The sequence below is a fragment of the Gossypium arboreum genome, chromosome 8 (genome assembly GCF_025698485.1).
Source record: "Gossypium arboreum isolate Shixiya-1 chromosome 8, ASM2569848v2, whole genome shotgun sequence".
In the NCBI taxonomy this organism is placed as follows: Eukaryota; Viridiplantae; Streptophyta; class Magnoliopsida; order Malvales; family Malvaceae; genus Gossypium; species Gossypium arboreum.
Genome location: NC_069077.1, coordinates 14862408 through 14875961, shown reverse-complemented (window position 1 = coordinate 14875961; position 13554 = coordinate 14862408). Strand labels below are relative to the sequence as shown.

Here is a 13554-nt window from a genome sequence, read left to right as displayed (position 1 = left end):
GGTGATAAGATTTTACCGGATTAGGGTGAAACCTAATAAGGGAATCCATAATTCTAGGGTGTTAATTAGAAAGAGATTTTAATTATTCAACCTAGGGTTAGACGTTATTAGTCTCGAGAAAAATAATAATATAACTTAGGGATTTCTACGAATCAAGTCAAATGAATAAATCATCTGATTCAGAGTCAAATAATAAGTGAAGTCTAGGTGGATTTTTCCTTAGGTATTGTCTTAGCCAATCGAATTTTCCCAAAAGTATTTTCCCGAATTTTCTTTCTGTGCATTCTTAGTTAATAATTAGTTTAGATAATCAAACCTCTTAATTTTTAAGCTAGATAATAAAAAGGAAGTAAATAGTAGTACTCGTAGTTCCTTTGGGTTTGACAATCCAGTCTTGCCGAACTATACTACTGTTTGATAGGTACACTAGCCTTAATCGTGATAATAAGTTAGTCTCAAGAACGATTCTTTCATAAATCTTTAAAACCTGTCATGAATATCACGTATCAAGTTTTTAGCGCCGTTGCCGGGGAACTAGGATATTAGGAACACTCGATTTTTATTACTTTAGCCATTTTACTTTTATTGCAATTTAAATTTTTATTTTATTTTTTAATTCTTCATTTATTTCCTTCTGACAGGTTTTTCTAGTTTATGACCAGAAGAAACCTGTCGGACCACTACTTTTTGACGGTGAGATCAACCGCATTGTTTGTAGAAACAGACGAGAAATAAGGCGAAACTTACGATACACAGAGAAAGAGCAAGATGATGATACTTCAACCATAACTGAAAAGATGGCTGAAAACCAAGAAAATTCGCTACCTCCTGCGATTGCTGTTAATCAGAATCTTGCTTCGCGCACTATGTATGATTATGCTAAACCTTCTTTAACAGGAACTAAATCAAGCATAGTTAGATCTGTTGTAGCTGCAAATACTTTTGAATTGAAACCTAACACAATTCAAATGATACAATAATTTGTTCAGTTTGATGGTTTGCAAGACGAAGATCCCAACGCTCACTTGGCAAATTTCTTAGAATTTTGCGACACTTTTAAAATAAATGGCGTTTCTGATAACGCCATTCGCCTTCGGTTATTCCCTTTTTCATTGAGAAACAAAGCTAAACAGTGGTTGAACTCGTTGCCACGGGGGTCAATCACTACTTGGGAACAAATGACCGAAAAGTTTTTATTAAAATATTTTTCGCTAAAATAGCCAAATTAAATAATGATATCTCTTCTTTTGTACAGATGGATTTAGAAACACTCTACGATGCATGGAAGAGATACAAGGACCTCTTGAGAAGATGCCCTCACCATGGGTTACCACTCTGGCTACAGGTTCAAACATTTAATAATGGCCTGAATCCTTCAACTCGATAGATGATCGACGCAACCGCTGGCAGAGCTATCAATAATAAGACACCTGAAGATGCTTATGAATTTATAGAAGAGATGTCACTGAATAATTATCAGTGGCAAGTCATGAGGACAAAGCCAACAAAAGCAGCCGGCATTTATAAAGTCGATTCGGTCACCATGCTTTCTAATCAGGTAGAACTCTTGAATAAGAAAATTGATGGTTTTCTTAATTCTTCACAGGTTCACCTAGTAATGCAGTGCAAAGCAAGTGGAGGTGGATCAAATAATTCAAAATATTCACCTTATGGCCACAACATGGAGAACGAGCAGTTAAATTACATGGGTAACAATTCTCGATCTCAAAACAATCCTTATAGCAATACTTACAATGCAGGTTAGAGGAACCATCCAAATTTTTCATGGGGAGGCCAAGGAAATCAGAGACCACCACCCCCTCAAGGCTTTCAACAACCACCGTACTAGCAGGAGAAAAAGTCGAACCTTGAGGAGATACTAACTAAATTCATCTTGGTGTCAGAAACTTATTTTCAAAATACCGAGACGACACTCAAAAATCAACAAGCATCAATCCAGGGGCTCGAAACTCAGATTGGCCAGCTTGCCAAGTTGATTTCTGAAAGACCACTAGGAAGCCTGCCCAGCAACACTGAATCTAACCCAATAGAGCAACTCAACGCGATTGCCATTCAAGATGAGGAAGGGTTAGTTGCAGAACCAAGGCTAGAAACGGTGGTAAGCAAAGGTAAGAATGAGGTAGGCCAAAATGACCCAAAGCCGATGAGTACAGAATATAAACCTCATGTGCCATACCCCAATGCGACAAGTAAAGACCGATCAGATGAACAATTTGGTCAATTTCTTAAACTTTTAAAGAAACTACGTATTAACTTACCGTTTATTGAAGCCCTTTCGCAGATGCCAAACGCAGTCAAATTTTTAAAGGAGCTTTTAAAAAATAAACGAAAGTTGGATAATACGTCACATGTGGAGTTGAATGTAGTTTGCTCAGCCATATTACAGAATAAGCTACCCAACAAATTGAATGATCCAGGGAGTTTTGCGATTCCTTGTTTAATCGGTAGTTTAGATGTTCATCATGCATTGTCTGACTTAGGGGCAAGCATTAATGTTATGCCTTATAAAATGTTTAAACGGCTAGGTCTTGGGAAACCCAAACAAACTAGGATGAGCATTCAATTGGCTGATAAAACCATTAGATTTCCTAAGGGTATCATTGAAGATGTTCTTGTTAAGATCGATAAATTTATATACCCAGTAGAATTTGTTGTTCTAGACATGGAAGAGGATACTAACGCACCTTTAGTTTTAGGACGACCCTTTTTTGCAACTGCTAGAACCATTATTGATGTTGGTACAGGTGAACTCACACTTCGTGTGGGAGACGAAATAATCACCCTTCAAGCTCGTAATTCGAGTAACACATCAAAAATTGAAGGTGGTTGTATAAATCATTCTACTAGTACTAATCATGTGGTGAAACCTTCTGTGTAGGAAACAGTTACGAAGAACGCATATGAGCCGTGTTCAAACAACAACAAGGGACTTATTTATGAAGAACAAAGGCTACAAATTAAGGAGCTAGATAAATGGCGGACACAGAAATCGAGAACACTCGATAAGCTGAAACTAAGCCAGGTCGAGCTAAATACCTCACCAAATCAACTTAAGGTTGGAGACAAAGTACTACTAGATACAGCAGATCCTCGCATTACCACTTCTGAACCTAATGAACCAATTCCTCTTACGGTACTCAGTATTTTCCCATATAGTACAGTCAAGGTAAATCATCCCAAATTCGGCACATTTAAGGTAAACAGTACTCGTCTTAAACCTTATGTTGATAAAGTTTATAGCAGGATGAGGAGTGTAAACTCCTCGCTCCACTTTGACCATGCAAAAGTGAGGTAAGTCGAGCTTAGACTATAAATAAGCGCTTCTCGGGAGGCAACCCGAGCACTAACAGTGTTAATTTCCTTAAATTTTAGTTTTTTAACATCTAACATACTAACCGAATCATGGAACGCAAGCTTTCTAAAGACCACACGGCCAGGCATACGGGCATGCATTAGGCCGTGTAAAAACAGGGCAAGATTTTTCCCCAACACGGGGTGCAAAAAGTTGCCACGGCCATGCAACATGGTCGTGGGCAAAACTGTCAAAATAACACGAGTGTGAGACACATCCGTGCCTCTGGTTGAAACTGAGAATATAACATGGGCGTGTGACACGCTCGTGCCATCCACCCATGGTCGACACTGTTAAACAAGCACGGGTGTGGACCTATGTACACGGGCGTAGGAGAAGCGAACAAAGCAAGACACGGCCGTTCGCCACGGCCGTATGCACCTACATGCCCAAGCAACACGAGCGTGGGCCGAATGTCAGATGAACTAAATTCAAAATTCGTGAAACACAAGGGCAAAAATTAGGCTACACGGGCGTGTCCCACGAGCGTGTGCCTCAAAATCTATATAAGCCCCTCACTATTCATCATCTCCCTCCCTAAAAATCCCTAACCCTACCTGCTGGAACTTCACATGCCCTACGCCCCACGCCCGTGCGCCGCCTACAACACCAACTCTGACGCCCCAAGCTCTTTCCTTTTGCATTTGTTTACTCTTTTCTCTCTATTTTATTTATATATGTTGCTTATTTCATGATTTCTCTGCTCTATTGAACTATTTTGAATGAATATTCATAGTTAGAATATTTAAATACTCATGCTTGTTTAATAAAATTCTTTTGTCATTTTAGTTACTACATTATGCTATACTCTTTCATTTTTCCTTGTTTCCATGAAATTTATGCTTACCTACATGTATTCATTCATTATTCCCATAATCCTATAACTTGATATATTTAGTTGCTTTAGTTTTTATCACCTGATACGTTAATCTCATGAAATATTCATATTTAGTCCTGATTTCCCATACTATTCTTGGGGCATATTAGTTAAACTTCAATATTTCAATGCAGGTACAATGTCATCCTCACGTGGTAAGAAAATTGTTGTTTCCGCCTCGAAGAAATAGAAACAAGCAGCATCATCCTCTGGTCCTACTAAGGAGATTAGGCACCCATTCCTCCAGGTTCCCTTAGGACCCCAGGAGGAATTATCTTAGATATTACAGGCCCGACCCCTAGGTGTGGGCCGCTGCATTGACTGGGTCACACTAAAACAGATTCATTTGGCTGAGGTAGTCCGAGCCCTCTTGACGACTGACCCGTGGGGGCTCTTCTTTGAGATCGTCGAGCCGACGTATCTAGAGTTCACATTGGAACTCTACTCAACGTTCCATCTTCAGACCGTCATGACAAACTTCAACGATCTTGTAACGGTCCAATTTCGCCTTGGTGGTCTAGTATGCCAATTGAGCGTATTCGAATTCAGGATTGCACTGGGGCTATACACGAAGGAATTCATATACAATAATGAACTCAACACCCTTCACCGCCACATCTATTGCTCCCCCTCAAAATGTTAGAGGGACCTTGTCTTTTCCTCAGCCACCTACGATCCTAGCCACTCCAAGACATCGGCTCTCCCTTCATCCTTGAGGTATCTACACGCCATCTTGGATCACACACTAACAGGGAGACGAGAGAACACCGGCGTCGTCACCACCCACGATGCCTATTTCTTATGAAGTATGGCGAATGGGCACATCATCGACCTTGCCTACTTTATTCCCTCGCTATTCGCCACTGGACGGAGCGACACAAGAGAGGGGCCATCTCTATCGAGCCCTATGTGACTCGACTGGCTCGGTACTTCGAGCTCCTCAACACAACAGCCCAATCATCCTCCCTCACTTTCATCGACCAGATGTCCCCACAGAGCATTTTGAGCATGCTAAGTATGAGGATGATCGAGAAATGACGTGGCACCTACCCTCCTTAGTACTGCCCCGTCCAGTTCACCGAGGATGAGAATCCAGAGGACATTACTGATAATGTCCCTCCACGTCATGAGGACCCACCGTCTCAGCCACCACCCCCTCTCGTCCAGTTCATGTGGCGGCTTCATACGCTGACATCTCTGAGCGCTTTACTCGATTCGAGCAGTAGTGTTTTCAGCGCTTTGATAACATTGATACTACTCTATAGCAGATTTGTCAGCACTTCCACATCTTATCGCCGCCCCCACCTTACGAATCATCTAGCGATGAAGATGTTTAAAAAGTTTTATTTATTATTTTATGTTATTACTTTTATTTTATTTTAAGACTACTTTTTATTTTTCTTTAAGCTTATTTTTAGTCGATTTTATAATTATTATTTTACAATTTTTAATTTCGGCTATTTCATTATGAGTAATTATTCTTCCTTATATATTTCTTAAAAAAGTTCCTGATACTATCACAGTTATAAAGAGCTCCAAAGCTCACTATTACTCAGGAACTTGAAACTCCCTTGGGAAAGGTTCTCTATGACTGCCATGCCCTGCTCGACCACGACTATAGCCAACATGAGATATAATATTCTTTTGGCACAGCATTTGTGGAACTCGACCTCTACCACCACCGGCGTATCCTCCTCCACCCTCATCATTGCTTTTGCCGTTTATTCTCCATGACTCTAATTCAAGGAGTCCATGCATCATTCAGGAAGTTTCACTTCTCTCCTTATCTTATGATTATATATCTATCTTTGTCAATATATCTCTCTTTGTACATTGAAGGCAATGTACATCTTAAGTATGGCGGGTCTTTCATATCATCATTAGAAATCCCTGAATTTTGTCTTATTCTCAAGTGAGTCACTCATATCACTATTAGAATGAATTTTGATTAATTTATGATTTTTATTGATATGTCTTAAATTAAACTTTAGGACATTAGGGAATCAAGCATGATAAGTTGATTTTTAAAGAATTAAAAACTTTTAGGTTGTTTCCCCAAGCTTAGGTATTATCTTGAGTTAAAATTCACAAGTTTGAACATCAAAAAGCCATTATTTTTGTGAGATCTTGAGCCTTTAGAGCATATTTTATTCCTTTCGTGCTCACTTTCATTATGAGTGCGTCAGTTTTGATTTGTTATTCTAGAACTTGCTTGATTATGCATGTCAAGACCACACCATTTAATTTGATATGTCAAGATGACAAAGGCACTTAGGTTTAACCCTCTCACTCCACAAAAGCCTACCTTTATAATAAACCCTTAGCGAACCCCTTTGAGCCTAACAAACCATTAATTGATTTACACCAATATTAACCCATAACCCATTATTGTTGAAATCCCCTAATTTGATCCCTATTTTTGTCGAGATTTGATTTGAACTAATTGCTTAGCTATGTTTTGTTCTTCTATGTATTTGACTTGTTCTTAAAAAAAAATCTACTTCAATACATATTAGTAGTAATTCGTCGTTTTTGAGCTTGAGTGTTAATTCAATATTCTAAGAAGAAGTTCACTTTTATTCAACTGATGACTAGTTATTTTTCTAGCTAGGTAATTTTTCAATTCAATCTCTATTCTAACATCTTCTTTCAGCTTATGACCACACCCCCTAACCAAAGACATGTTACAACCCTCTAAAAAGACGTTTTTGATTGATGTATCAGCTCAATATATAGTGGTGGAGATTTGATTTTCAAGCAAGCCTATGGTAATAACTTTTCATATTGACTAATGAGTGCTTTTATTGATGTTCTTAAACACCTTGAGTGACTTGAGTGAATCTTTAGTGAGGATGTTAAACTCTGGGATATTTTGATCAAATGTAATCACTTAAATGATGGGAGAAACCTATGTTTTAGTGATAAAATGCTCAACTTGGAATGTTTGAAACTTTGATATACTTTTAGTTGAATTTTCAATGTATGAGTACTTATGGATTATTTTGAGATATTATTGATAGGGATTATAAATTGAGAAGAATTTATTTTGATTGTAAGTTGAGGATTTTGCTTAAGGACAAGAAAATTCCTAAGTGTGGGGGTATTTGATAAACCATAATTTATACATATTTTTATCTCATGCTTAGCAATTATGGATGGTTTCTTCTTAGAATTGGTGAATTCGATTCTCCTAATCCTTTAATTTCATGTTTTATACTTAGATTAGCATAGGAGAGTAAAAAGGGCGAGAAACGGGCCAAAACGGAGAAAATGGACCCACGTGGGAAATTAACACGGCCTGGACTTCCTCACACGGGCGTATCTCTTTAATAAGATCGAACCATGACTTACACGGGTAGATCACACGCTCGTGCCTATTTAACAGCCTTGACCACGGCCTTAAGTAATCGCACACGGGCGTGTCCCTACCGAGCCCAAGTTTAGTCCAATTTGAAAAAGGCCAATTTTGGGGGCTCTTAGGCATTCTAAAGCCTATTTAAACACCTGAGGAGGCACTTAGAAGGGAATGCAGAGTAAGAAACAATGAATTACTCAAGAAAAGCCGATTGATCCATCTCAGAAGCCAGATTCATCATCAAGACTAAAGATCTCCCTTTAAGTTCATTTAGGAGTTTTGGGTTTTCTTATGTTTTGTTATATTTATGTTTTTGAGATGTTTTCTTTCATAAGTATGAACTAAACCCCCTAAATACCTAAGGGGAATGAAACCTAAGACGGATCTTGTTATTATTATCTGAATTGTAAGATAAATATTTGACTTGTTCTTAATTATGTGTTCTTAATTCTTGTTTTGATATTCCAGGATATTGATTCAATTTAAGCTCTTATTCAGAGGAGGAATAGACCCTGTCTAAGAGTAAATTTGTCATAATTAAGCGGAGTTGATTGCACGCCTAGAGATAGGGTTATAAGATTTTGTCGGATTAGGGTGAAACTTAATAAGGGAATCCATAGATCAAGTTAATGCAATTCTAGGGTGTTAATTAGAAAGAAATTTCAATTATTCAACCTAGGGTTAGACGTTATTAGTCTCGAGAAAGATAATAATATAACTTAGGGATTTCTACGGATCAAGTCAAATGAATAAATCGTCTGATTCAGAGTTAAATAACAAGTGAAGTCTAGGTGGATTTTCCCTTAGGTATTGTCTTAGTCAATCGAATTTTCCCAAAAGTATTTTCCTGAATTTTCTGTCTGTGCATTCTTAGTTAATAATTAGTTTAGATAACCAAACCTCTTAATTTTTAGGCTAGATAATAAAAAGAAAGTAAATACTAGTACTCGTAGTTCCTTTGGGTTCGACAATCCGGTCTTACTAAACTATACTATTGTTCGATAGGCACACTTGCCTTAATCGTGATAATAAGTTAGTCTCAAGATTGATTCTTTCATAAATCTTTAAAACCTGTCACGAATATCACGTACCAACATAAAAAAAAAACAAAATTGAAAATTTACCATTATTATATAATCTAAAATTTGAGTCTACCATAAGGATTGAAAATGAAATTTTATATACAAAGTAAATCAAATAATGGAAAAGAAATATAAAAAAGTTCCCACCTTAGAAGGAATCAAAGATTTTCCTCGAGAATTACACTAAACGATGATCTGATTCTCAAACATTCACAAAATAGATGTAAAAAGGACTATAGTTTAAGTCTTATTTTTCATTTATGCTTATATAATTTTACTAGTTAATCTATATCAGAACCCATCTGATAAACTTTTAGTTTTAGTCATCAAAATATTAAAAGTGTTGAGTAATTTTCTATGTGTCTCGTTAAAAGAAATATCTAAACATTATACATATTATCAATGTTCATGACTTAACCCCACTATTTATAAAACTGACACTCTGAGTAGGCCTCAAGCATGTTGGACATGTGTACTATTCCAGATCGTATGCTGGAGTTCGCAGTCTCTTCTATGTGAACTCTTTGAGTGTATGCGACATGGAACCGCAAACTCACTTTGACTTCTGCGAGCTGATACTGCGAGCTCCCTTAACTGTCCTCTCACTGTACATCTCGTGTGTATCCATCTAGTGGGGTTTAGTCGGGTTGCGGGTAGGCGACTCGAAGCTTATTTGGGTCTCAGGTTGGCGACTATTACTGTATGACAACAAGTTATAAACTTTTTATTACAAGAAATCAACAGAAAGTGGCCGTGATTGGAGGGCTGGCCACTTGTGATAGGTGGAGAGCCAAGATAGAAAATTGAGGTAGAAGGAGAAGAGATGAAGAAGGGATGAGAAGGTTGGGTGAAGTTAAGGTTTTCTTGGAAAGGAAGAAGGAGATCTCTTAACCTTCGTGTTCTGAGATATATATAGAGGAGAGTTATTGCCTAGTAGTGTCATGTCATCCATAGGTGATATGTATAATTGCACAAGTTATATATAATAAAAATGGTATGCCTGCTTGCGCAGTCTTTTCGGCGGTAGATCCGTTGCATATCAGTTGTCGCCATACACAGTAATGTGTAGTCCTACTCTAAAATTCTCATTATTGAAATTATATGAGGTTGTTATGCTTTAGTAGTCCTAGAAGAAGGATTGTAGTGGATTGCTTATAGCGGGTGGACTCTCAATTGGCTTGACTGAGATACATAGATGATGGGTCATAAATGATTGAATGGAGGGCCATCATAAAATGTATGCAAAGAAGGGCCACCCATAGGTGGCACCAAATATAAATTTGCAATATTCTATAAAACAAATATTGACCGTGCATATAAATATAGATAAAATCTTTTAATAAAAGTGTAAAAAAATTTAATTTTTTATTTTTTATTTATAATTATCTTAATACAAACTATTGAACATTTACATTAATTTTTTAAAATTTTTGTATTGTACGGGCCTAATTTTGCCTGGCCCAACACACATAAATAAACCCAATAAACAAAACAAAACATAACAAAACAACTATGACCCAATTACACCAAGTAAAATGGACCGTGTTGACTCCATTCTCATTTTAAAATAAAAAGTCGATTCCAAAAAAAGGTTTCGACAGCTTGGCGACTCCACTGGGGAAAAAAATAAGTAAGTCAAGCCGCGAGTTGATTATTTTTTGGTCTTTTTATCGAAAGTTGATAATTTGGTTTAAATTAATGATCCCTTTATTGCATTTCATCCTTCATGTTTTGTCTTTGATATCTCGAGTTACATAGCGATATAGTGTATCTATTCGAAACTTTCTCTTTGTATGTTTTCACATGAGAAGCTATTCCTTCGTGAGGTCTTCACCTTATTTTAGGATAGTGGCTCACTTTCGGGATACATCCGTACCTATATCTTCATGAGATCTTCATCTCCGTAAAGCCATAGGGAAATGTATTTCCCTGAACTGAACTCAGTTTGTATGAGCCTATAATGGGTGAGGATTGAGGAATCTACTGGTTCAGATACCCTTACTTTAGAACCGAATCGTATATAATGAGCCCTAAGAACCTACCCTAGGTAGAACCATACCAAACCTCTAGTGGTCACCCGAATAGATGTTCTATTTATTATTTCTTGCTTTGTATTCTAGCTTTGTATAAAATGTACTGACTTGTTTTGTTTTGTTTTGGTTATGATTACATTGCATTTTCATCATAGAAAAAGTGTTATTCACGTTCAGTTGCTAAATAGAGAGCTTGCCATGGAAAAATAATTTCTTAACAAAGTGAAAGACAATCGGCCGTACAAATATGGTTTGAGAAAACACAACAAGAGAAGGGCGACAACCTAACGAAAGGGTATATGTCAGAACTTTGGGATTCCACTCACATCAGTGCAAATCAGAATAATCTCCAAGAGATGAAAAAAATGAGACCAGTGGGATAATGAAATCAAACAATTATTCTACCGTAAGTATGGTGATTTGCCTTATTTACTCGATGTCAAAGTAGATAAGCACTTATTCCGAGCTCTTGCCCAGTATTGGATTCCTGCCTATAGCTGCTTCACTTTTGGGAAGGTAGACTTGGTGCCTACCATATAAGAGTACACAACTCTGCTCTGTTGCCCGAGGATCCAAGCTAACAAAGCTTATTCTAGAGCTGCCAACATCCCGACCTTTTTAAAGAGGCTAATGAGCATAACTAGGATGAGCAAGCAATGGGTCGCGGCCTGGATTAAACAAAAGGGAGATAGTAAATGTATCAATTGAAAAAGTTTACGAGATTTGATCTTGGCACATCCGAATTCGAAGAAAAAAGTCGACGTCTTCGCCTTGAGTATTACGGGTTGTTCATCTTCCCCAAAGCACTAGGGCACATAGATGATGTAGTTTCAGATCTATTTGACCGGCTTGACAAAAGGGTCACATCTGTCCCAAAAACTTTGGCTGAAACTTTCAGATTTTTAAGTACGTTCCAGAGAGCAAGCGAAGGAAAATTTATAGGGTGTGCGCAACTCTTACTAGTCTGGTTTTATAGCCACTTTTGGAAGGTAAAAAAGGCCTCTTATTGAGTATTCTTTGAGAACTACTCTCCGTTGAAAGAATTCGTGGCTAACCCAAGGTAAGACAACATTTTTGAAGAAAAGTGGATGACAATTCTTTAAAGCCTCCAAGACAAAGACGTTGAATAGAGGGCCCCTTAGATGATCCTTAATGAAATTTAGTACCGATGTGGAGACTTCGACTAGGTCCCTTTACTCGAAATATGGGGAACTATTGGATATGCCTCTTTACTTATACTGAGACAGTATAGGTCGAGGCAGTTCATACCGACAACGCAAGGGTTGGCTCAATGTGAGTTTGCATACAAAGGTGATAACTACAAAAGGAAGGTTTGTGAAATATCGAATGCTTGAAACCAAACTCATAAAATGAAGAGGTTTTTCGTAAATCCCATGACAACCCCGAAATATGATTGGTGGTTGGGTAAAAGAATCAATGACAACGTCCCTTCGATGAGCCAAGAAAGTACCTGGTCAATAGAAGAACAATTGCAAGTGATCCCATCTAAATTACAGATCGTAAAGGAAGACTTCGAAAAGAATAATTCAAAGTTGGGGAAAAGGATAGAAAAGTTGGAAAAAGAAAAGGTTCAACTAGGATTACACATCGACATTCAGAAATTAGAAGCTGAGAAATGAGAAAAAGAAAGAATAGGGCTGAGGAAGACTTGTATAACTTTAAAATGGATTATAAGAAACTACCTTTGTCGATAAAGACTATCGAGTTGGGTAAAACATCAGAACATTGGAGGCAAGAAATCCAAGAAGAAAATATTAGAACTGGTCAGTGGGAAAAGAAATTTCAAGATACTTAAGCTTGAGAAGATGCTCTAAAAAGGGATTTGTTAGAAAGCCGAAGTGAAAAGGTTGGATTGAGAGCCCGAGTAGCAGAATTAGAAAGGTCACTGCATTAATATCGTAGTTGCAACTCCGTGATTGAGTTGAAAGCAAGCTTGAATAAGATTGAAGAGTTGAAGGGAAAGATAGAAGAGTTTGAGGTCACACTGCAAAATTGTGAACTTCAAGTTGAGCTTCTTGAAATGAATAATGAACATTGGAAAGAGCAACTTCAATGCTCTCAAGGTCAGATTAGGGATAGAGATCACATCATGGGCGAAGCTTTAATTCAAGTACAGGAAGTAGCCGACCATTTGCAAACACTAGCAGTTCAGGCTGACATGTTGCGCTTAAGATATGAGTCAGAATCAGATCGAGGCCGAGAATTAGCTTGGTTCCTTAGAAAAGTTAAGGCTTTGAGTATTAGGGCAATGCCGTATATGTAAAATATATCCGTTTTATGTAAAGAGATTTGTTTTCTAGTAAAGTTGTTCTAATAGAATTGAATCAAAACTAATGCCTCTTTTTGCATTCATTTTTCATTCATCAGGTACATTTCATCATATACATTAAATTTCATAAATAAAATACCCTCATTAATAAAAATTATGATAGTTACCCTAGAAACCAACAAGAATTTGCCAACTGAATATCGTTACGGTACCCGCAGTAAAACCAAATCCATAGATTAAAGGTTAGAGAGACGGGAACAAATTCAGAAAGATGTGCAAGATTAATTGCAACAGCAGCTGCAGGAACAATTAGCTAAGGTGCATCAAGACATGAGGGATCAAATACAAGAGTCCCAACGAAGCATGATAAGCCAGTTGACCCAGTTGTTGGTTGGAGGGATCAAAAAAGGGAAAAGTACTGTGATTAACTCTAAGGATGATAATGAAGATCCTACATACCCTCTAGGCTTTACCCTGGTGAATGCTTAAGCCCAACCAAATACATATCCACGAAGGGTACCTGTTACTATAAGGCCACAACAAT

The 13554-nt window shown here is 37.5% G+C and overlaps 1 non-coding gene across 1 annotated transcript; it reads right to left on the bottom strand.

Moving 5' to 3' along the window:
• Nucleotides 1–1222: 1222 nt before the first annotated feature.
• Nucleotides 1223–1329, bottom strand: LOC128280010 (small nucleolar RNA R71). Its single transcript, XR_008270192.1, has one exon. It is a non-coding gene; the product is annotated as a small nucleolar RNA R71 (small nucleolar RNA).
• Nucleotides 1330–13554: the final 12225 nt, after the last annotated feature.